This window comes from Eurosta solidaginis, chromosome 2 (genome assembly GCF_040869045.1).
Source record: "Eurosta solidaginis isolate ZX-2024a chromosome 2, ASM4086904v1, whole genome shotgun sequence".
Classification (NCBI taxonomy): Eukaryota; Metazoa; Arthropoda; class Insecta; order Diptera; family Tephritidae; genus Eurosta; species Eurosta solidaginis.
Genome location: NC_090320.1, coordinates 105,921,142 through 105,946,480, shown reverse-complemented (window position 1 = coordinate 105,946,480; position 25,339 = coordinate 105,921,142). Strand labels below are relative to the sequence as shown.

Sequence of the window (25,339 nt, the reverse complement as noted above, 5' to 3'; positions counted from 1 at the left end):
TGGAACATAGATATGTTATAATTGCATCCCAGTTTGATATGTCTATATGATGACATTGGAGCGCCGAGATGCAATTATTTATTTCACGTAGCAGTTTCTTTATAGAGCTACCGCATTCACTCTCAACTGATTTCAAACTAAAAAGAATTTTCAATTGGGCGTTTACTAAGATACGTTTATTTTCGTATCTGTCACAAAGATTTCCACGGTGTTTCGAAACCGTCTTTCGTTAAAGGACATCGCCCAACTATCTCTTTGGCCTCACCTTGAGTCTTTTGGTTTAAATAATATAATTTTTCTACTGCTTCGAGGTTTTGTTACGCATATATATAGCAGTGAACATGTCTCTAAACGAAGGCCAGGAAAGGTAATCTCCTTTGAAAACGTCCGTCTCACACGGTGGCAGGCGCACCCGATATTCCCTATCTCCTGAGCTTTCTTCTTTCTTTTCAGCTTTCTCAAATTTTTCCGAAAGTTCAGCCATCGCTGCCTGGCACTTGAGAAAGCTGAAGTATGTAACTTTGTGCTTCTTTTTAATGGCCGACTGCTCTTTTGCCTCGAGTTCTGAAGAGCTGAAGAGTTCTTCATATGTCTGCTTCGCCTTCTCCCATAGCGATTTCAACTCCTCCTTTTGGACTAAAAGGGTGTGTTTTGTATGGTCTGAAGGTGACATGTCATTATAGTCATTTTCAAACTCAGTCACTGCCTCTGCTTGGCGTATATAGGTATCCATTATATTAAATGAAGATTTATTTATTTATTTATTTATTTATTATTTAAAGTCGACGACAAACTATGGTCGACTGCATAATATAAAAGATATATAAATATACAACTCAAAAGATTAAATTTAAGATATATCGAGATTTCAACAATGTTATATTACAAACAAAAATATATTAATGAACATTACTCTTAAATTTCAGAATATAATAATAATAAGAAATATGAGCAGAAATAAGATCTTATACCGAAATCTTATACTGGCGGAATGCATCAGATCCCGCTCAGCATGATTTCGGAATGCAGTGGATTCCAATCTTCCTGTTGGAATGAAACAAGATTCCAATCAGCATGTCATGGGAATACGGCAGTGCTAAGAGTAGTGTAATGAGGATACGCCATCACAAGGCATAAAAAGTAACATGACCTGTGTTGTTGGAATGCACCGGATTTCAATCAGCTCGATGCATGACCCATAAGAAATATTAATTAATTGCCTTTGCAGAGAGTATTGAGTGAAAATGAACTAGAATGAAGGACTGAGAGAGATTTCTCGGTGAAGCGGCCTCGAAGCTTGCGAGAAAGCTAGCAGTTTAAAGGAATACCAATTGCGTGGTGGCAACGGCGCGTAATTGTTAAAAGAAAGTGCTAATGCAGCTGTGTTAACGAATTGTGTAAGCCAATAACTAATGGCTAGTCAAAAGTGGTGTTAGTGAAAATAAAAACGAGTCACTCGTTATTGACTTTAAATAGCCTAAAAAAGGACTGTATTCAGCTTTTATCTTGTACAGTGATCTTTTATATCTCACCAAAAATAGATCAGTCTAAACTGATATGTGTATTGCCGCAAGTGGAAATAATAAATTCTTCAATTTTTTGTTGTAAAAAATTGTATGAGAAATAAGCCTATTGGCCACCCAAACAACAACAACAATATGTGCAGTTTAAAAATAAGTGCACTTTGCACTGAAACAAAAAAATAAATTGCAGTCGTACTACCGGTGTAAATGCAAGTGATTTGTATGTGAGATAAAAAAAATTTTATTTAACTGAATGTGCGCGTAAATTCAATTACAGATTTCTATCTAAATAACCTTAAGAGATCAAAATTTTGTGCTGTCCTGCAAAGGTGAAAGTAGAAAAGTGGCGTTTGAGGTTATGTTAACCTTTTAGAGCAGTGTTGTGCTACCTTGAGCTGTGTCCGGAAAATCTTACCGCTGGTGGGGGATTATTCCGAATAGTCACAAGGCGTGATGCACAAACTTTAATTAACTGCGTTAAGCGCTTTTTTTTCTATTTTGCACAAATAAGACCTCAATTCAAAACAAAATCACTTGCACGGTTTTAATAAAGGGAAACACTTTGTATGATTTAATCGGGGATTGCCCGTATTGCTTTTTTAAATGTATGAAAACATTTATTTGAAGCAAATTTTAATTTTATAATTTATTTTATAATTTTGAAAAAAATTTAAACAACGTGATATCAGGACGGACAAGGCGACAGCATATTTTAATCTTTTACACATTGCATACTTCGTATGTAATTATGTGTCAAAGCTATGCTTGTTTGTACGTCGGTTTTCAAAGAAACTTTGGTATTTGTTGCTGTTTTTGTTCTATTTATAGAACTACAACGAATTAACCAATTTTGTCTGTTGTATGATTTAATCGGGGATTGCCCGTATTGCTTTTTTATAAGCTTTTATTTACCTCCACTTGGCTGTCGTATGTAATGAAATCTTGCAAGTTAAATTTGATACACTTCCCGGTGTCCGATTGAGCTGAAATTGTGCACACATGTATAACTCCGATGACAATGCAATATAACTTTGCGAGAATTCGATAAATTAATCGATAACACAGTTATTGGTAAAGATGTGTTTACTTTGGCATAACAGCCTAAGTCCCATACAAACCCGCCGTTACCTAACCGTGGATTCTGAGACTTAGGCGATTATTCCTTGTAACCATAGATATTTATACTGCAAATTAACAAACTGCGAAAAGCGAAGACACAACCCTCTGTTGTATTTCTGTGTATAACCAACATAGCTGATTTTTTAAGGCTGTTTAACTCTGTAAACTTTTCTGTAATTTATTTTGCTTTTGGAAAAATTACCTATTTGAAAAAAGCTGGCTGAAAAATATTGGCATAACAGCTTAAGTTAAATCAAGAATGGAAAATTTTGGAAAATTTGAACAAATGTGGCAATTACGCGCGTTCGTTGAACGAAATATTGGAAATATATTGATCATCGCTAGGAAATTAGCGACGTTCCATCAACTAAGCAGCACTTTAGCAATACTACTGTTAATATTTGGCTGCTCAAACACACCCACATTAATTGTGCATTAAATCTAAAATATACAACTCAAAAATGGCTCCGGTTGTTATGTCTGCAGCATTTATTTGGTTCAAATACACAACCAACAATAGCCAAAGCCATAATAATTTACACGGGTCATCAATTCTTTCTCTGGTTCAAAAGCTGAACTACCAGCGCTACCGTCATCAGCTCAGTGTCATCATTGCCAGTAGCGCCAATAACACCAAACTCGTGCCTGACACACAAAAGTCCTTTTGCTCAATAGCGCAAGTGAAATGTGCTAAGCACTCACTACTAAGTAGCGTCAAAAATTCGCTTGAAGTCATTGCGTCAATGAGCTACCATTGAGCTGGCACCGCATTGGCGTTGACGCCATGCAATTTACATCACTAAAATTGCGCGAATGCCCAGGCTCATGACATTTTTAATCCAGATGGTGGAAACGAAGCAGAGGCAAAACGTATGGTGTATTCCTGGCGCAGCCGTCCCCTCATTATCATTCATATTTCTCATTATCAATTTATGAATTCTCAATATGAAGTAATATTTTTCACTATCAATGTATATTTTCTCAATAAGAAGATACGCTTCTCATTATTTTATTTTATTTTCTCATTATAAAGTTGGATTTCCCATTATCGATTTGCGTTTTCTCAATACCCGTGTTTTTTTTATACGCGTATACGTTTCGTTTGCCCGTGAAAAATAACGCCTATCCTTACTTAGATAATGCTTAGGAGACCCATCTACCGGCTGTGGTTAAAGAACTAGCTACAGCAGCAGGGTGTAGCGAAAAGCGGAGACACAACCCTCTGTTGTATTTCTGTTTATAAATAGTGGACGCGCATAGAATACAGAGAATTAATGCAGAGGGTGAAACATAGACAATTTCAGTTACATCTGAGTATAATGCGTATTGAAATTTAGTAGTACTAATTTTATACGTAGCAATTTCAGAGGTGTATTTAAAGTATGTCGCTTAGCAGTTCATATAAAGTTTAAGCGTAAACTTATATAGATGAGAAAAAAACACAGCTAATATAAACAAAGACTGATCGAAGAATAAAGATGTTGCATGCGCGAACTTCAGTGGAAAGCAGCGGAGCTTCACAAAATTCTAGTAGGTCACTTCCACCACACCAAAAACTTTAACACAATTTTGAACATCATTTAAGCACACCAAATACACTGATTGTAGTTTAGGAGTGTAAAAATGTAAATTCTGAACAGATTAGCTGAATAAAAAGTCTACAAATAATTATTAAATAACAAATACAGACAGTGGTAGTTTAACAAATTCTGCTGTGGTAAGTGGTGAATGTGACCTACTAGAGGTTTTGTGAAGCTTGCTTCACACTATTTGTCGTCCCTGCAACATCTTTATTCTTCGATAAGCCTTTGTATAAACTTATATTTCTCAATACAAAGTTATATATTCTCATTATAAACTGGAAAAGGTGTAGTGCATAAACGAACTGTCAAATTTTGTATGAAAAATCATTTACAACATTTCATGGTGTAAACGCGAACTCAAAGGAATGCAACCTTGCAAACAACAGCCACCATTTTTATGTGTAAAAATTCTATGATACAACGAACGCTAACGCGGTTAGGCTGTTATCGGAAGGTGTTGCATACTTTTCTGCGCACTTGATTTTGTTTTACAGATTTTTGGCGATGGAATTTTACCTAAGCGAAAGTTGGAATTTTATTTTAAAGCAGATTTAAGCCACAGAGCAGAGATCTGCAATCAGTAGTTGTAATCTGAACGCGACATAGGCAAAGTCACAAAAAATACGATTTTAAGTTAGTTAACACTCGAATAGAAGAACTTGACTGATAAAAGTTGACTTCGAAGAAACCTTGTAATGTTGATGCATTAAAAGAAATGAATAGGACGAGAAACGTTACAATTAACTAAGTAAAGATTACACAACTAATTTAACAATATTTTACCCAACTAAAAATGAAAAAAAAAATCATATTTAAATTAAATTTAAGAAAAAAGCTTTTCTAAGAACAAGCTTCTATTACTTGTTAATAAAACGAACTAAAAAGTAAAAAATAAAATTAAAGAAAAAAAAACTTTTTTAAAAATAAGCTTTTATTATTGGTTAATAAAATTAACTAAAAAGTAAAAAATAAATGGACTGTAAAGAAATATAACACTTTATAAGTTCATTGTACTTTAACGATAATTAGGCTTTTTCGCCTGCGACAAAAAAATTCTATATTTTACATTATTATATATTTTTAACATTAAAACTTTACACCTAAATTATTAAATCTTACAGTTTATATCACAGTCCTAATTGTTCTAATAAAAGCGTGTTACATTGTGATAGCAAGAAAAGGAGATCCTAAATGTTCTTAATTATACCAACAAAATTTAATACGCTTTTTATTAGAACAATTAGGACTGTGATATAAATTGTAAGATTTAATAATTTAGGTGTAAAGTTTTAATGTTAAAAATATATAATTATGTACAATATAGAATTTTTTTATCGCAGACGAAAAAGCCTAATTATCGTTAAAGTGTTATATTTCTTTACAGTCAATTTATTTTTTACTTTTTAGTTAATTTTATTAACCAATAATAAAAGCTTATTTTTAAAAAAAATTATTTTCTTTAATTTTATTAAATGTATGAAAACATTTATTTGAAGCAATTTTGAATTTTATAATTTATTTAATAATTTGGGAGAAATTTAAACAACGTGACATCAGGACGGACAAGGCGACAGCTCTTTCGATTATATCTTGTAAATCTCTTCAAAGCCTTTTCTCCCAGGAGTGGGAGTCGAACCCGCACTCCTACAATAGTTGAAATGGTTACAAACGCATTCGCTACGCCATGCCTTAGTTGTTGTAAAGTAAGTAAAGGAAACACTTTCTACCGAATTATAATTTTATTTTTTTAAATTTTTATTAAAAAGTGAAAAGGAAAACCCTACCTAGCACGGAATGTTTATAAAACCATGTACCTTTTATCAAAGTGTTGATCCGGAGTAATCGAATGTGATTTAAATATTGTTGTTGGATGTTTCCAAGGTATCACCAAAAGTGTATCAGTTGTTGTATATTGGCTGTTGTTGTTTTCAATATAAACTCGCTGGTATCACCAAGAAAGTTGTATCACCATGTACAGTTGCTGATATTTGATGTTGAAATTTGTGGTTTTTCCTGTGTATTATCACGAGTTTGGAATGCTTCCTTGCTTTAATGCCTAGAGAGTTGAGTGGACTGTAGTTATGTAAGTGGTTCTCTTTACCGGCGTGGTAAGGACCATGTACAAATGCGTGGTGGCAACGGCGCGCACCCACGTATTTGTTATAGATTGATTAAGGCGAAAAAAAGGAAGAAAATAAGAACACCAAAAGGTTTCGTGTTAATAAAAAAGGAATTCACAGTGTGTTTTTATTTAATGTACATAAATACAACAAGTGTTAAGAAAGATTTTAACAAGTGTTGGGAAAATTAAAATATTAAATATATTTATATTAAATTTACACTTACGTGAACGTGGGATAACGTGTACCTTCGCTGGCTGCTGGATTAAAAGAGGACGAGCCTCTTTGCAACATGAGCCGATGAACCCACGATACAGCTCCTTCGTTGGGTTTCCCGGAAACAAAGTTGCTGTACCGCGGGCTCACAGCGGTAAAAATCTAAGATACATACGTACTAGGAATGTGTGAGTGATGCCTATGTGTATTAGTGATCACAAGCATATGTGGGTGGTAGTAAACGAAGGAAAATAACCAAAGAAAATTAAGCTACGGGGGGGAGAGATATAATAGGCCTGTGGCCTAAACAAAACCGATTATTCATTTTTAATCTTTTATATATTAGGTTTTATTGTATGAGCTCATCACATATTTACAGTAGGAATAGATGTAGATACCCGAGCTTATTTCACTTGAGCAACTATAATTATTGCTGTTCCTACACGAATTAAAATTTTTAGTTGATTAGCAACATTACATGGAACTCAATTAACATATTCGCCAACAATATTATGATCTTTAGGATTTGTATTCTTATTTACTGTTGGAGGTTTAACAGGTTTTGTATAAGCTAATTCATCAATTGATATTATTTTAGATACTTATTTTTATAGGAGCAGTTTTTGCTATTATAGCTGGATTTATCCATTGATAACATTAGTATGTCAAACTAAAATTATTAATAAAATTTTAATATTTTTTAATTCCACAAATACCCCTATTAGAAGATTAATATTATTTTTAATATTTTCAATTATATTTATTATATTTTGAATTATTAATTATTATTCATTAATTAATCAAACACCTTAATCTACTTATTACAAAAAAAATTTATTCATTAAGCTGAAAATGACAACTAAATTATTTTCTGTATTTGATCCTTCATCAAGAATTTTAAACAATTAATTATTCCATCAACTTATTGATTAATTCCTCCCCGATGAAGTATTATATGAAATTTTACTTTGATATATTTACATAAAGAATTCAAAACTTTATTAGGATCAAAATATCACTCAGGATCCACTTTTATTTTAATTTCACTCTTTTCAAAAATCTTATTAAATAATTTTATAGGATTATTTCCATATATTTTTACAAGAATTAACATTTAATTTTTACATTAACGATATCATTATCTTAATGAATATGTTTTATAATTTATTACTGAATTAATAATACTCAATATATATTTACTCATTTAGTTCCTCAAGGAACACCAAGAATTTTAATACCATTTATAGTTTGCGTTCAAAGTATTAGTAATATTATTCGACCGGGAACTTTAGCAGTACGATTAACTGCTAATATAATTGCTGGTCATTTATTATTAACTTTATTAGGAAATACAGGACCTTTTATTAATAATATAATTATATTATTATTATTAATTAGCCAAATTGCACTATTAATACTTGCATCAGCAGTTGCTTATTTGCAGTTATGTATGTATTTGCAGTATTAAGAACTTTATATTATAGAAAAACTTATTTATTTATTTTACAAAATGAAAACACACACAAATCACCCATTTCACTTAGTAGATTTTAGTCCTTGACCTTTAACAGGAGCTATTGGAGCAATAGCTTCAATATCTGGACTAGTAAAATGATTTCATCAATATAATATTTCATTATTTTTATTAGGAAATGTTAAAACAATTTTAACTGTTTATCAATGATGGCGTGGTATTTCACGAGTAAGATCATTTTAAGGACTTCATGCATTATCTGTAACGATAGGATTACCATGAGGAATAATTTTATTTATTTTATCAGAATCTTTATTTTTTTATCATTTTTTTGAGCTTTTTTCATAGAAGATTAGCTCCATCCATTGAATTAGGTACTTCTTGACCACCTACAGGAATTAAACCTTTTAATCATTTTCAAATTCCATTATTAGATAATATTATTTTATTAACATCATCATAGAAGAACAGAAATTAATTATTCATCTTTTTTAAATATAAAGATTAAAATTCATTTAAAAAATAAATTATTATTTTTTATACTAAAAATTTAAATTAAATTATATAAAATTTATTTAAAATTTTTAATTTATTAAATAATGAAAATTGTTTTTTGAAAAGTTATGATTTTTATTTATATTTTGATAACAAAATATTACATTATATATAGGTATGAGAGTTAAAATCACAACTTTAATACAGATATATATGTACATCGTTTATTTATTTTTAATATATTAATTTATAAAAATTTCTAATAATAGATTATAATAACAATAAACAAATTTTACAGAATTAATATCTATTTCTGAATTTTAGGTTTTTTTTAGACAAAATTAATATATATATATCTAATATATTAAATAATAATATATAAACCTACTAGCAGACCCGGCAGACGTTGTTATGCCTCGCCCCTCTACACTTTTTCCTAATCTTTGTATTCACTCCTCCCTCCGTATTTTTCGCTTCATCTATCTCCATCTTCGTCTCATTCTATCTCTTTCTCAGTCTCCTTCTCTCTTTTCTCTTCTCTCAAGTTTTTCTCATTCTTCTTCATATCTTCTTGCCATTCCCAGAGGGTGGTATGTATTTTGTTCCAGTCCCATTCCGAGTCTCAGTCCCAGTCCCACTCCGAGTCTCAGTCTCAGTCCCAGTCCTAATCCCAGTCCCAGTTCGTCTCTGGTCTACTTCCTGGAAAAAAGCATCGGAAATACTAATATAGGCAAATTTATACACCCAATTCACGCAAATCGAATAGGACGTATGTAAATAGGTATGTAGGTATTATTAATTCATGTCTTTATTTCGGCTTCGCATGCATATTTATCAGTTTTGCCAGGTTGATGCGACTAAATCGAATATCACAATGAAAATTACTTAAAAGCTCTCAGCAACAGCTTTCATTTGATATCCAAAATACACACACATTCTAGGGGTGTCCGGGTCCACGTTTTGGCCTATATCTCGAGACGCTAGTCACCAATAGGTATGAAAACTACCCTGTACTAAAGCACTCATCAACAGCTTTCATTTAATATCCATATTGTATAAACACATTCTAGGGGTGCCCGGGTCCACGTTCTGGCCTATATCTCGAGACCCTAGTCACCGATAGGTATGAAAACTACCCTGTACTAAAGCACTCATCAACAACTTTCATTTGATATCCATATTGTATAAACACATTCTAAGGGGTGCCCGGGTCCACGTTTTGGCCTATATCTCGGGACCCTAGTCACCGAGAGGTATGAAAACTACCCTGTACTAAAGCACTCATCAGCAGCTTTCATTTGATATCCATATTGTATGAACACATATATATGTACATCGTTTATTTATTTTTAATATATTAATTTATAAAAATTTCTAATAATAGATTATAATAACAATAAACAAATTTTACAGAATTAATATCTATTTCTGAATTTTAGGGTTTTTTTAGACAAAATTAATATACATATATCTAATATATTAAATAATAATATATAAACATACTAGCAGACCCGGCAGACGTTGTTCTCCCTCGCCCCTCTACACTTTTTCCTAATCTTTGTATTCACTCCTCCCTCCGTATTTTTCGCTTCATCTATCTCCATCTTCGTCTCATTCTATCTCTTTCTCAGTCTCCTTCTCTCTTTTCTCTTCTCTCAAGTTTTTCTCATTCTTCTTCATATCTTATTGCCATTCCCAGAGGGTGGTATGTATTTTGTTCCAGTCCCATTCCGAGTCTCAGTCCCAGTCCCACTCCGAGTCTCAGTCTCAGTCCCAGTCCTAATCCCAGTCCCAGTCCGTCTCTGGTCTACTTCCTGGAAAAAAGCATCGGAAATACCAATATAGGCAAATTTATATACCCAATTCACGCAAATCGAATAGGACGTATGTAAATATGTAGGTATGTAGGTATTATTAATCCATGTCTTTCTTTCGGCTTCGCATGCATATTTATTAGTTTTGCCAGGTTGATGCGACTAAATCAATATCACAATGAAAATTACTTAAAAGCTCTCAGCAACAGCTTTCATTTGATATCCAAAATACACACACATTCTAGGGGTGTCCGGGTCCACGTTTTGCCCTATATCTCGAGACGCTAGTCACCAATAGGTATGAAAACTACCCTGTTCTAAAGCACTCATCAACAGCTTTCATTTAATATCCATATTTTATAAACACATTCTAGGGGTGCCCGGGTCCACGTTCTGGCCTATATCTCGAGACCCTAGTCACCGATAGGTATGAAAACTACCCTGTACTAAAGCACTCATCAACAGCTTTCATTTGATATCCATATTGTATAAACACATTCTAGGGGTGCCCGGGTCCACGTTTTGGCCTATTTCTCGGGACCCTAGTCACCGAGAGGTATGAAAACTACCCTGTACTAAAGCACTCATCAGCAGCTTTCATTTGATATCCATATTGTATGAAGACATTCTAGGGGCGCCCGGGTCCACTTCTTGTCCTATTTCTCGAGACCCTAGTCACCAATATGTATCCTGGTCCACTTCCCAGAAGAAAAATTATCCATTTTATTCTAGATATAATGCTACCTACATACCAAATTTCAGGCAAATCGAGCAATATATACGACAGTTTAGAATAAATCGGTCCCTGGTCCACTTCCCGAAAAAAACACTTTTCACAAACACTCTCCGGGTTCCTATTAAGTTATCCTAAAAATTTCATGGCAATCTTTCTATCCGTTCTCGAGTTATGGAGTGACAATCAAAATGTACACTTCTTTTTATATATATAGATATTTATTGATCTCTATAGTATACCTCTTAGTTATAATGAAAAAAATGAATTTTAAATATATTGCCGTTCATATTATTAAATTAGATACAAAAGTATTTATTTTAACATAATAAAAATCCATTTATAATAAAATTTTAAAATTTGTTTAAAATTTTCGAAATTTTATGCAAAAAAAAATAAATTGAGTTTTCATATTAAAAATTCTAAAATTAAATTGTATAAAATTTATTTTAAATTTATTATTTATTAAACAATTAAAACTAGTTTTTGAAAAATTATAGATTTTTCTATATTTATATAATAAAAAAACACAATACATATAGGTATGAGAGTTAAAATCACAACTTTAATATAGATATATATATATGTATATCGTTTATTTATTTTTAATATATTAATTTATAAAAATGTCTAATAATAGATTATAATAATAGTAATCAAATTTTACAGAATTAATATCTATTTCTAAATTTTAGGGGTTTTTTAGACAAAATTAATATACATCTATTAATATATTAAATGTTTATATATATATATAGATATTTATTGATCTCTATAGTATATCTCTTAGTTATAATGAAAAAAAAATGTATTTTATATATATTGTCATTCATATTATAAAAATAGGTACAAAAGTATCTATTTTAACATAATAAAGATCTATTTATAATAAAAATGTTTAACAATTTCGATATTTTTTGCAATATAAAAAAATTATAAAAATAAATTTTGGATTTTGTAAAAAATTAAAATTTTGTGAAAAATTTAAAATTATTTGTTTTTTAAATTATTTAATTCTTATTATTTATAAAATTTAATTTTTATATACTATATTTTGATATTTATTATTTTTGAATATTGTTTTTTCATAATTTAAAATTAAATAATTTTATTTTATTAAATATATGAATTCAAAATTTTTAAAATTATTAATTTATATTTTATTATAATTTGATTTTTTGTAAAATTTAAGAATTACTTATCGTTTTCACACTTATTTATTTCATTAAATATTTATTAATAAATTAATTAGGGGTTAATTATTAATTATTATTTTGAAATCCAAAATTTAAGAATTACTAATAATTTTCAGTTTTTATTTTTGTTAATAAATAAATCTATGAACAAATTTTTACGGGAGGTTAAGTACTATATAAGATTATTTATTTGAAAATAATTAATTAATTTTTATAAAATTTAATTAAATTTTAATCATTAAATATAATTATTTATTATTTTAAAAATTAGTTAGTTTAATTTTAAAATTTAAAATTCAATAGTTAAATTTATTTACCACAAAATTTAAATTTTTTACAAAGTCCATAATTTTAGAATTACTAAACATTTTCATAATTTTTGTTTTTATATTTTATTCGAATTATTTTTATTATTTACAATTTAATTCCAATTATACCGAGGAGCTTTGGAAATCAGCAAAACGAATTTTACGGTACCTTAAAGGTAGAAGTTAAAAAAGGAAGCGAGACGCCTTTTCAGGAAGAAAAATGCAGAGGAAGAAAGGCGTGAGTGCAAGAAGCTTGAGCTGCAACCACCAGAAATAAGCCCAAAAATTATACCAAAAAATTCGGCGACAGGTAAGAACGAAAACGGCGACCTTGCAACTGATGTTAAGAAAGTACATAGATTATGGAGGGAACACTTCTCTGCTCTCCTAAATGGAGACAGCGATTTACCGCACAGATGTGACGAACCCGATCCCGCAATCGTTGATGATGGAATAAATGTCCATGAATGATTGGACCTTATCAGTGCGGCTTCAGACCTGGTAAATCTACCATCGACCAGATTTTCACAATGCGCCAAATCTTGGAAAAAAAACCCGCGAAAAAAGAATCGACACACATCACCTATTCGTCGATTTTAAAGCCACCTTCGACAGCACGGAAAGTAGCTACCCTGTTCGAAACTAAGCGAGGTTTCAGACAGGGTGACTCCTATCGTGCCACTTCTTTAATTTGATGCTGGAAAGAATTATAATAGCTGCAGAGCTTAACCGCTCTGTAACAATATTTTATAAAAGCGTGCAATTACTGGCATATGCTGATGACATTGATATCATCCGCATAAATACCCGCGCCGTTAGTTCTGCTTACTCCAAACTGGAAAAAGAAGCGGTAAAGATGGGTTTGATGGTGAATGAGGACAAAACGAATTACCTGCTGCCATCGAGCAAAGAGTCAGCGCATATACGCCTTGGCAACCACGCTACTGTTGGCAGCCATAATTTCGAAATAGTAAAAGACCTCGTTTATTTGGGAACCAGCATCAACACTAGCAACAACATCAGCCCTGAAATCCAGCGAAGAATCACTCTTGCCAATAAATGCTACTTTGGACTAGGTAGGCAATTGAAAAGTAAAGTCCTCTCTCGGCAAACGAAAATCATATAGTACAAGTAACTTATCGTTCCCGTCCTGCTATATGGTGCAGAAGCATGGACCATGACAACATCAGATGAAACGGCTCTGGGACCTCTACGGGTTGGCGATGGCGAGTACCGAAGAAGATTTAACGATGAGCTGTACGAGCTATACGCAGACATAAATATAGCCCAGCGAATTAAAACGCAGAGGCTGCGCTGGCTAGGCCATGTTATGCGAATGAAAGATGACGCTCTGGCCAAGAAAGTGCTTCTATCCGTACCCGCCTTTTAAAGCAGATGTAGAGGGCGGCCCCCACTCCGTTGGAAGGCCAGGTGGAAAATGATTTAAACTCCTTTGGTGTGACCAATTGGCGCCGGTTGGCAGAGAGAAGGAGCGACTGGCGCGCCTTGTTGGACGGCCATAACCGTTTAAACGGTTAAACGCCAATTAAGTAAATAAGTAAAGGTACAATGAATTATGGTCTGCTTTACAAGAAAACAGGAGCAGAATTGTTTGGAGTAGCTGATGCAGATTGGGGGCAAATACGACAGATAGACGATCAAGCGTGTAAGCAACGTACTGTTTCGCTTACAAATACACAGGTTAAGTATATAGCAATAACTGAAGCAGCAAAAGAAGCTCTTTACGTAAAAGGTGCTTTAGGGGAAATCGGAGTTAGGTGTGCCAGCATTAAGTTATATAACGATAACCAAAGCGCACAAAAGCTGGCATCATCCTTTACTTTTCGACCGCGAACCAAGCATATTGATTTTCGCCACCATTTCATCAGAGACTGTATACAAAATAATATGATTACACTTGGGTACATGCCAACAGAATCAATGCCAGCAGATGTACTCACTAAAGGTCTAACTCAAATTTGGGTATGACTGATCGTTTGGAACTGAACTAAGCTCACTACTTCCAGAGGAGGTGTTGGAGAGGCGAAGCAGTTCGTACTATTTATGAAATTTATTACATTGAAATACTACTCTTTAACATATGCACGTATGTCATTTTTCTAATTCTCGTTTTTATAACTCTGTAACGTTTACCTAAATTGAATAAAATTCAGTCGTTTCGTAGCATTCAATATCCTCGGAAATTTTTTATTTAATAAATTAAAAATTTTAAATAAATTTTATATAATTTAATTTACATTTTTTGTATAAAAAAACTAATTTATTTTTTAAGTGAGTTTTAATTTTCATATTTAAAAAAGATAATTTTGTGCAGGAATAATTGGAACTTCATTAAGAATTATTATTCGAGCTGAGTTAGGTCATCCAGTAGCTTTAATTAGAAATGATCAAATCTATAATATAATTGCTACATCTCATGCTTTTGTAATAATTTTTTTATAGCTATACCAATTATAATTGGTGGATTTGGAAATTGATTATTACCTCTTATATTAGGAGCTCCTGATATAGCATTTCCTCGAATAGATAATACCTATAAGTTTTTGATTATTACCTTCATTTCTTACATTATTACTAGTTAGAAGTTTAGTAGAAAATGGAACTGGAACAGATTGAACAGTGTACCCCTCTCTTTCAGCTTTTATTGCACATAGAGGAGCATCTGTTGATATGGCTATTTTATTACTACCGTTATTAATATACGTTCAACAGGTATTACATTTGACCGCATAGCTTTATTTCTATGAGCAGTAGTATTAACTGCTCTTTTACTTCTTCTATCTTTACCAGGGCCCGTATTACGTGTTACGATCAGTAACTGAAAATCATTTTCACTCAAGCGATGAATCTAACGAGCTCTATTTGATTTGCATATAAAATTCATCCGATCAACGATTTCAGAGTTATTGTGATTTAAAAAATGAGTTTCAATCACGGATCGTAACACGTAATACGGGCCCAGTACTAGCGGGAGCTATTACTATATTATTAACAGATCGAAATTTAAATACTTCATTTTTTTATCCTTCAGGTGGTGGAGACCCTAAATTTGGCCTATCTGCATACATTTTAATGAGCTTTTTCCGTCTAACTGCCCTCCCGCCCTCTTCACTTTTTCCTAATCCTTTTATTCACTCCCCCCTCCGTCTTTTTCGCTTCATCTATCACCATCTTCGTCTCATTCTATCTCTTTCTCAGTCTCCTTCTCTCTTTTCTCTTCTTTCAAGTTCTTCTCATTCTTCTTCATCCCTTATTGCCTGTCCCAGAGGGTGGTATGTATTTTGTTCTAGTCACAGTCTCAGTCCCACTCCGAGTCTCAGCCCCAGTCCGTCTCTGGTCTACTTCCCGGAAAAAAAGGATCGGCCACCGTGGTGTGATGGTAGCGTGCTCCGCCTACCACACCGGATGCCCTGGGTTCAAAGCCCGGGCAAAGCAACATAAAAAATTTTAGAAATAAGGTTTTTCAATTAGAAGAAAATTTTTCTAAGCGGGGTCGCCCCTCGGAAGTGTTTGGCAAGCGCTCCGGGTGTATTTCTGCCATGAATAGCTCTCAGTGAAAACTCATCTGCCTTGCAGATGCCGTTCGGAGTCGGCGTAAAATCATGCAGGTCCCGTCCGGCCAATTTGTAGGGAAAATCAAGAGGAGCACGACGCAAATTGGAAGAGAAGCTCGGCCTTAGATCTCTTCGGAGGTTATCGCGCCTTACATTTATTTTTTATTTTTTTACTTAAATACTAATATTACTAATATAGGCAAATTTATGTACCAAATTTCAGGCAAATCGAATAGGACGTATGTAAATAGGTATGTTTGAACAAAATCGACCGACGCATCTCTTCAAACACCGGTGACCAACTAACACACATTTTAGCCTTTCTTTTAATATATATAGATTTTTATTTTTCACAATTCACTATAATATTAAAACGAAATGCAGATATTCGTTGCTTTTAAAATTCGGCTAAAAAATTGCACATGGAACAACTAAAGACTCTCCTGAATTAAAAAAAATGTCTTAGTACCTCAAATCGCGGGCCCCCTCAGAAACCCCGGGCCCCCCTCTCGGCGGCCCTGGTGATGTGCTATATATTATGAGATAGGATACGATTATTGAGATATAATCTATCCTATCTCTCAAGTTTGATCAAACTACACACGTGGTGCAAAACAAATCCAAAATCGGTTCAGTAGTTTACGAGTCCATCGCGGCCAAAAATTTGGTGACACGTGTTTCTTATATATTAAGATTTATTTTGATTTTTTGGTCATCCAGAAGTTTATATTTTAATTTTACCTGCATTTAGAATAAATTCCCATATTATTAGACAAGCATTTGGAAAAAGAAACTTTTGGTTCATTGGGAATAACTTATGCTATAATAGCAATTGGGTTATTAGGTTTTATTGTATGAGCTCATCACATATTTACAGAAGGAATAGATGTAGATATCCGAGCTTATTTCACTTCAGCAACTATAATTCTTGCTGTTCCTACAGGTATTAAAATTTTTAGTTGATTCAACATTAGATGGAACTCAATTAACATATTCCCCAACAATATTATGATCTTAAGGATTTGTATTCTTATTTACTGTTGGAGGTGCTGTATTAGCTAATTCATCAATTGATATTATTTTACATGATACTTATTATTATAGGAGCAGTTTTTGCTATTATAGCTGGATTTATCCATTGATACCCCTTATTTCAGGATTAACTTTAAATCCAATTTGATTAAAGACTCAATCTTTAATTCTATTTTTAGGTGTAAACTTAACATTCTTTCCTCAAAATTTTTTAGGTTTAGCAGGAATACGACGACGATATTCAGATTACCCAGAGCCGAGATAACCCTGGAATATAAGCAGTATGCTCTAGGAGTCTTTTTTAAGAATTGCCGGGGCTTCAATGTTTCTAAATGGGCGATCATGGGCTGCATGTTATATTGCAGGAAGATTATCTCGCAATGGGCATTGTATAAAGTCACGAAATCAGTGGACTGGGGCACGCCGCAGGGTGTGGTGCTATCACCTCTGCTGTGGATGCTGGTCACCAACCAACTGCTCAGGCGGCTCGATGAGGGAACCGTAAAACTTACGGCTTACGCAGATGACGTTGCGATTGTCATAAGTGGAAAGTGCGTTCCAACGATTAGCTCTTTGATGAATCGGGCGCTTCGGGATATTTATACCTGTGCGCCGATCATACTGCCATAGTAATATAGCCTCATCAATTACAGGACGAACAGACTACCTGATTCCCTATCTGCGCTTCGCGGGGGCTCTTAAAGCCACAATAGAGGTAGATGGTTGGTGCAAGGGTGCTCAAATGGCGGACGAGGCGATACATGTGTACACAGATGGTAACAAAGTAGTGAAGGGGTAGGGTCTGCGGTATACTGTGCTGATGCGGAAGGAAACACATCCTACAAGCTGCCAGATCATTGCAACGTTTTCCAAGAGGAAGTTTTAGCCGTAAACAAAGCAGTAGAAACACTGGAAGATAATAGCATAAACTGCAGTCGTGTTAACTTTTATATTGGCAGTCAAGCAGCAATTGAGGCAATAATCTCGCATAGCACAGCATCTAAATGCGTTTTAGAGTGTAAGCAGTCCTGGAGAGAATCGGGACAGGAAGAAGCATACACCTATATTAGGTTACGGGGCATATGGGAATAAAAAAGCAGATGAACTATCTAAAAAGGGTGCATCCCTTGAAGCTTGCTCCATAGACGTCCCAATTAGATTGGGCGATATTAAGAGAAGGGGAGAGGAGCATGTGATCGACCAAGCAGGGAGGGCGTGGATCCAAGAGCGGGGCTGCAAAGTGTCGAAGATTATGTGTAGGTCTTACAACCTTAGACTAACGAAGTTGCTTCTATCATTAAAAAGAGAGGACTGTAGATGATGACGAGTATTCTGACTGGGACACTGCCCTCTGACGTCACATGCCTTAAATTGGGCTTGGTCAGTGATAGCAGATGTAGGAAGTGTGGGTTGGAGGAGGAAACGATCGAGCACGTTTTGTTCTTGTGTCCTCTGTACCACATCATTTTTAATTTTTTTTCACTTTTTTCGGCATAACTTGAAGCGACTCCAAATTTTTAAACTACTAAAGCGTTCCGACAAAAAAATGTTTTTTTGACCCATCCTACTCCATATATTTGTAGTTTATCAATAGTAACTTTCTAACACTAAACTGTTTATGACTTTTACAAGACTTACAACTGGTATGACAGATGAAACATTGAATTGCACAAATAATATTGCATCATTTAAATTCATTTAATTTATTGTTTATATTGTATAGTGGCAGCTGATTTTAAAATAACAGCCGCTCGTGATCGACTTCCCAAGGCAGTCGGTTCTATGTACCGGAGCGACTCGGGATTTTTCCCGACCAAGGACTGTCATTTCAGTGTGACCCCATTTAATTTGTTTCGTCCCTCCCACAAATTGTCATCCTCCCAGCAGCTCCTTGCAGCAGGACTGCTACATATTCTCTTACTCCGGGAAGGTATCGAACCCAATCCGGGTCCGTCTCCTCACCCCGGTCCTGAGAAATGGTTTTGCTGCATTTGCCAGAAAAGAATCTTTTTAGGACGGTCATACTCTGTTCAGTGTATCTCGTGCAAGGGATGGTTGCATCGGACAGGTTGTTCTGGGCTTGATCCCAAAACCCGACGTCCACGTAACTTTTATAAATCTTTTGTGGCTCCTTGCTGCTCACGCCCAAGGGCGTCCCGTAGTCTACGCCTAAGCGTATCCCCACTACCTTCCAGCAGTTTCGCTGCTCAGCAAGCCACAACAAGTACCCGCTGCTGCTCGCGCCCCACGGCGCCAACAACTCAAACAGCTGATACCACTCATAACTACTACCTTCGTAGTAGAGCTGGTAGCAATGCTGAGCATCAGCCCCTGCCCCCGTCTTCTTCTCCTCCCCTCTTTTCTGGCAGCAATCGTGCAGGTCAGGGAAACAGACTCTTAGTCCCTGCCTCCGTTTGCACCGTCTGCCAGCACAGAATATATAGGTTTGCGACATCCGCTCAATGCAGCTCCTGCCTTGGGTGGTGCCACTTTCCTAGATGTTCTGGTCTCCGCGACGGCAACCCCTCGACGGGTTTCATCGCGCCATGTTGCCAGGTCGCAAACCCAAATCATCCGGGTACCCCAATGCTTGCCCAAGGGCGCCCAGTCCCAAGGCCACAACAGCAATTGCGTCCTGGCCTTCCACAACCTAGGCGTAGTCACCCCTCGCTTACCCCTAGAGTGGCGGCGTCACCCCTCATGCACTTCAGAATTCTGCAGTTCAACTGTAATGGACTAACTGGGAAGATTACGGAGATAGTCGATTTCATGACACAACATCCGCATTGCTGCGATTCAAGAGACTAAACTCACAGCAAGATCTGCATTGCAGACCTGCTCTGGTTATAATGTCCACAGGAAAGACCGCGAGAGCGGAAATGGAGGCGGCCTCGCGTTTATTATACACCACTCTGTGCAATATCATATATTTGATCCTGGCATCGACCGCAGTGACAATGTCTTAGAACGACAATGCCTATCTGTCCGGTCAGGCGATGCAAATCTAGAAATCATCAACATCTACATCCCTCCTGTCACCTGTTGCCCCAGTGGATACCGCCCTAATATCGAGGCCTTACTCACTGGCAACAATCGCATTATCTTAGGCGATTTCAATGCCCATCACGACCTATGGCATTCAAACTTGCGGGCGGACAGTAGGGTGAGATGTTGGCGGATCAAATAGACGAAACGACGTTCTGCACAATTAACGGAGACGCCCCCACACGTATGGTAGGAAGCTGTCATAGCTCGCCAGATATCTCAATCGTGAGCGCAGAACTCGTAAACTGCGTCAACTGGCAGCCGATGGTAACATTGGCATCCGACCACCTGCCCATACTTATTTCGTTCGAGCGTACCGCCGACTTCATCGTCACCGAAAAACGCACTTTCATAAACTTCAAAAAAGGAAAGTGGGAAGAATATAAATCTGCAACAGACAGCAGCTTTGCTGCCCTCCCTATCCCGACTGATGCCCGCGAAGGGGAGCGTGCCTTCCGTAAGGTCATTGAATCCGCCTCGGCACATTTCATTCCCGCCGGGAGAATTCCCGAAATCCGGCCCCACTTCCCGGCGGAGGCCGCGAGCTTAGCGAGGGAACGCGACCTTATAAGACAGCTTGATCCAGGCGACCCCCAAATAAGGGATATAAACCAACGCATCAGATTGCTTGTGGACGAACACAAGCGGGCGAAATGGGAAGAGCACCTAAGAGGTTGTAACCTCTCTACCGGTGTAGGTAAACTTTGGTCCACCGTAAAGTCCCTATCGAATCCGACTAAGCACAAAGACAAAGTTTCCATCGCCTTTGGCGATAAGGTGTTGTCGGATGCGAAAAAATGCGCGAGCGCTTTCTGCCGACAATATATAATGCATCCTACGGTCGACAAAGATAGACGGAGAGCCAATAGACGTGCACATAAACACAAACTCAGCGCGTCACCAATTACCATCACCGCTAGAGAGGTTGAGGACGCCATTGGTCGCGCTAAACCATCCAAAGCAGTGGGCCCAGACGGCATAGCCATGCCGATGCTTAAAAACCTAGGGAAAGAGGGTTTCAAATATTTAGCGCATGTCTTCAACCTGTCTCTTTCCACCTTTGTCATACCCGAGAAATGGAAAATGGCCAAGGTGGTCCCGCTACTAAAGCCTGGGAAACCAGCTAACGTAGGTGAGTCATATCGTCCGATATCTCTCCTATCGCCAGTGGCAAAGACGCTTGAAGCCATTTTGCTCCCTCATTTCCAAGCACATTTGCAGCTAGCCCCTCATCAGCATGGCTTCAGAAAACTCCATAGCACCACCTCCGCGCTAAATGTCATTAGCACCCAGATAAATTGCGGTTTGAATCAATATCCCCACCATAGAACAGTACTCGTAGCGTTAGACCTATCAAAAGCTTTTGATACGGTCAACCATGGCTCGTTACTGGAAGACCTGGAAGGGTCTACCCTTCCCCCATGTCTTAAAAGGTGGACCGCAAATTATCTGGGTGGTCGGCAGGCATCGGTGCAATTCAGAAACGAAACATCAAAACAAAGGAGAATTAAACAAGGGGTGCCACAGGGTGGTGTCCTATCCCCGCTTTTGTTTAATTTCTACATATCTAAGCTACCTTCACCACCGGAAGGAGTCACAATCGTTTCCTACGCCGATGACTGCACAATAATGGCCACAGGCCCAGGCCCAAAGATCGATGAGCTATGCAATAAAATAAACGGCTATCTCCCTGATCTCTCCAGTTTTTTCGCCTCGCGAAACCTGTCATTGTCACCGACTAAATCTTCCGCGACCTTATTTACAACATGGACGCCCCAAATGTCGACCATATTGAACATCCACGTCGATGGCACTACGCTACCGACTGTCCTACACCCCAAAATCTTGGGTGTGACGTTTGATCAGGATCTACATTTTGGTGCGCACGCAACCGCAATTGTTCCAAGAATTCAGAGCCGTAATAAAATCCTCAAATCCCTTGCTGGCAGTACCTGGGGAAAAGATAAAGAAACGCTCTTGACCACATACAAAGCAATTAGCCAGCCGATTACGTGCTACGCGTCACCCATATGGTCGCCAAGCCTAAAAACCACCCACTGGAAGAAACTACAGGCCTGCCAAAATACTGCTCTCAGAATCGCCACGGGCTGTCTTCTTATATCCCCAGAACACCATCTGCATAATGAGGCGAGAATACTCCCCATAAGGGAGAGAAATGAGATGCTGACCAAACAGTTTCTGTTGAATACCCAGAAACCTGGGCATCCCAACAGACATCTGATTGACGAACCAGCACCGCCTAGGGGCCTAAGGAGTCATCTCCGTAAGCATTTTGAGGAAATACGGCACCTGAGAACCCAGCCGTATGAAGCGGAAAAACACAAGCAGGTCCTTGGTGAACTCCATAGACAGGCGTCGGACCTTTATGTCGGGAATTGCCCGGTGAATCCAGTACTTGAAGAAAAATATCCAGAACTCGCAGAAGAGGAACGCATACTCCCCAGGGAAACGCGTGTCACTCTTGCTCAACTACGTTCTGGATACTGTAACAGGTTAAACTCTTACCTATCCAGAATCAACCCCGACATACAAAATGTATGCCCTGCTTGCAATGTGTCCCCACATGACACCAACCATCTCTTTAATTGTAATGTGGAACCAACGCCTCTAACACCCCTTTCCTTATGGTCCACCCCTGTTGAAACGGCAAGTTTCCTTGGACTCCCGTTAGAGGATATTGATGACAATTTGTGACCGGTCGCGGCTATTAGGTGGGGCGAGCATTGCTACAACAACAACAACAACAACATCGACGTAGCACTATTCCATATGACGAATTTTTTAATTGAACGGAGATCAGGAAAAAACCTGACTTATTGTGATGATATTGATTCGATGTTTGTTTGCAAAAATTGGTTACCCTCATATTTCAGAGGAGTGGCGACTTTTCATCGATGCATCGGTCAACAGCCTTAACTCATTAACGCTCATTGGCATCTTTAGTTGCCAGCGGAGGTTTTGCTCTTATTTGCATTTTAAGAGTGAGGTGAATGGGAAGTGTGGTTTAAAAAAAAGAGTACAATAGCTGAGAGTTCTATTTCTACTCAATTTGATTTAGTTTGTGCTTTTTAGTTCCTGAAAACAGACGTGGAATTTCGTGTATATTTCAGACACGTGTGTGTGTGAAAGTTCTCGAACAAAATGTAAGTTTTTTTTAAACTTATAGTACATATGAAGTGAAAAATTGATGTTTTGTTTAGAAAAGTAGTGTATTTATTCATTCTAAGTAAATTTATAGAAAAAATTGTTGCCTGTTTGTAGCCAAGTGTAGTTTTATAACACCGGCATCTTTAGTTGCCAATGAGCACTTACATAGACATTGCAACCATGTTTTCGATTTTATACGCTTTATTGTATTTGTTTGCAGTTACTCAAAATATTATTTGTAAATGTCCATTTATTAGGTTTTCGAGCAGACGCGGATTGACATTAGATGAAATAATAAGTGAGTTGGAAAATGATAGTCAAAATGAAGCTCGAGGAGACATATTTCTTCTTCCGCCACTTGAATCGGCAGATCAAGATACAGATGTCGATTCTGCCAACTCTGATGGGGAAGTAGAAGGAAATGTCGAAAACTTACCCCGTAGGGTTTTAACTACTGACGCCGAGCTCAGAGAGATGAAAAATATTAACATCGAAGAGGAGCAGCCTCCCAGAAAAAGACAAAAACGCAAAGATGCAAAGTGGTTGAAAGATTTTATACCAGATTTTGACGTGCCTTCTTTTCAAGCGAGTTCTGAAAGTATTGACCTGAAGCAACCCATAGATGCTTTTTCCTTATGTTTTCGGAAGACTTGATAAACAAGATAATAACGCAAACAACTTTATATGCAACCCGAGGTTTCAGACAGGGTAACTCCAATCGTGCGACTTCTTTAATTTGATGCTGGAAAGAATTATAATAGCTGCTGAACTTAACCGCTCTGTAACAATATTTTATAAAAGCGTGCAATTACTGGCATATGCTGACGACATTGATATCATTCGCATAAATACCCGCGCCGTTAGCTCTGCTTACTCCAAACTGGAAAAAGAAGCGGTAAAGATGGGTTTGATGGTGAATGAGGACAAAATGAATTACCTGCTGTCATCGAGCAAAGAGTCAGCGCATATACGCCTTGGCAACCACGCTACTGTTGGCAGCCATAATTTCGAAATAGTAAAAGACCTCGTTTATTTGGGAACCAGCATCAACACTAGCAACAACATCAGCCCTGAAATCCAGCGAAGAATCACTCTTGCCAATAAATGCTACTTTGGACTAGGTAGGCAATTGAAAAGTAAAGTCCTCTCTCGGCAAACGAAAATCATACAGTACAAGTAACTTATCGTTCCCGTCCTGCTATATGGTGCAGAAGCATGGACCATGACAACATCAGATGAAACGGCTCTGGGACCTCTACGGGTTGGCGATGGCGAGTACCGAAGAAGATTTAACGATGAGCTGTACGAGCTATACGCAGACATCAATATAGCCCAGCGAATTAAAACGCAGAGGTTGCGCTGGCTAGGCCATGTTATGCGAATGAAAGATGACGCTCTGGCCAAGAAAGTATTTCTATCCGTACCCGCCTATTAAAGCAGATGTAGAGGGCGGCCCCCACTCCGTTGGAAGGCCAGGTGGAAAATGATTTAAACTCCTTTGGTGTGACCAATTGGCGCCGGTTGGCAGAGAGACGGAGCGACTGGCGCACCTTGTTGGACGGCCATAACCGTTTAAACGGTTAAACGCCAATTAAGTAAATAAGTAAAGGTACAAAGAATTATGGTCTGCATTACAAGAAAACAGGAGCAGAATTGTTTGGAGTAGCTGATGCAGATTGGGGGCAAATACGACAGATAGACGATCAAGCATGTATGCAACGTACTGTTTCGTTTACAAGTACACAGGCCAAGTATATAGCAATAACTGAAGCAGCAAAAGAAGCTCTTTACTTAAAAGGTGCTTTAAGGGAAATCGGAGTTAGGTGTGCCAGCATTAAGTTATATAACGATAACCAAAGCGCACAAAAGCTGGCATCATCCTTTACTTTTCGACCGCGAACCAAGCATATTGATTTTCGCCATCATTTCATCAGAGAC

General features: G+C 36.7%; 1 long non-coding RNA gene across 1 annotated transcript in view; it reads left to right on the top strand.

The window, feature by feature from the left end:
* Positions 1–25,339, top strand: part of LOC137240126 (uncharacterized) — a 225,097-nt gene that overhangs the window by 39,663 nt on the left and 160,095 nt on the right. The window lies entirely within an intron of this gene.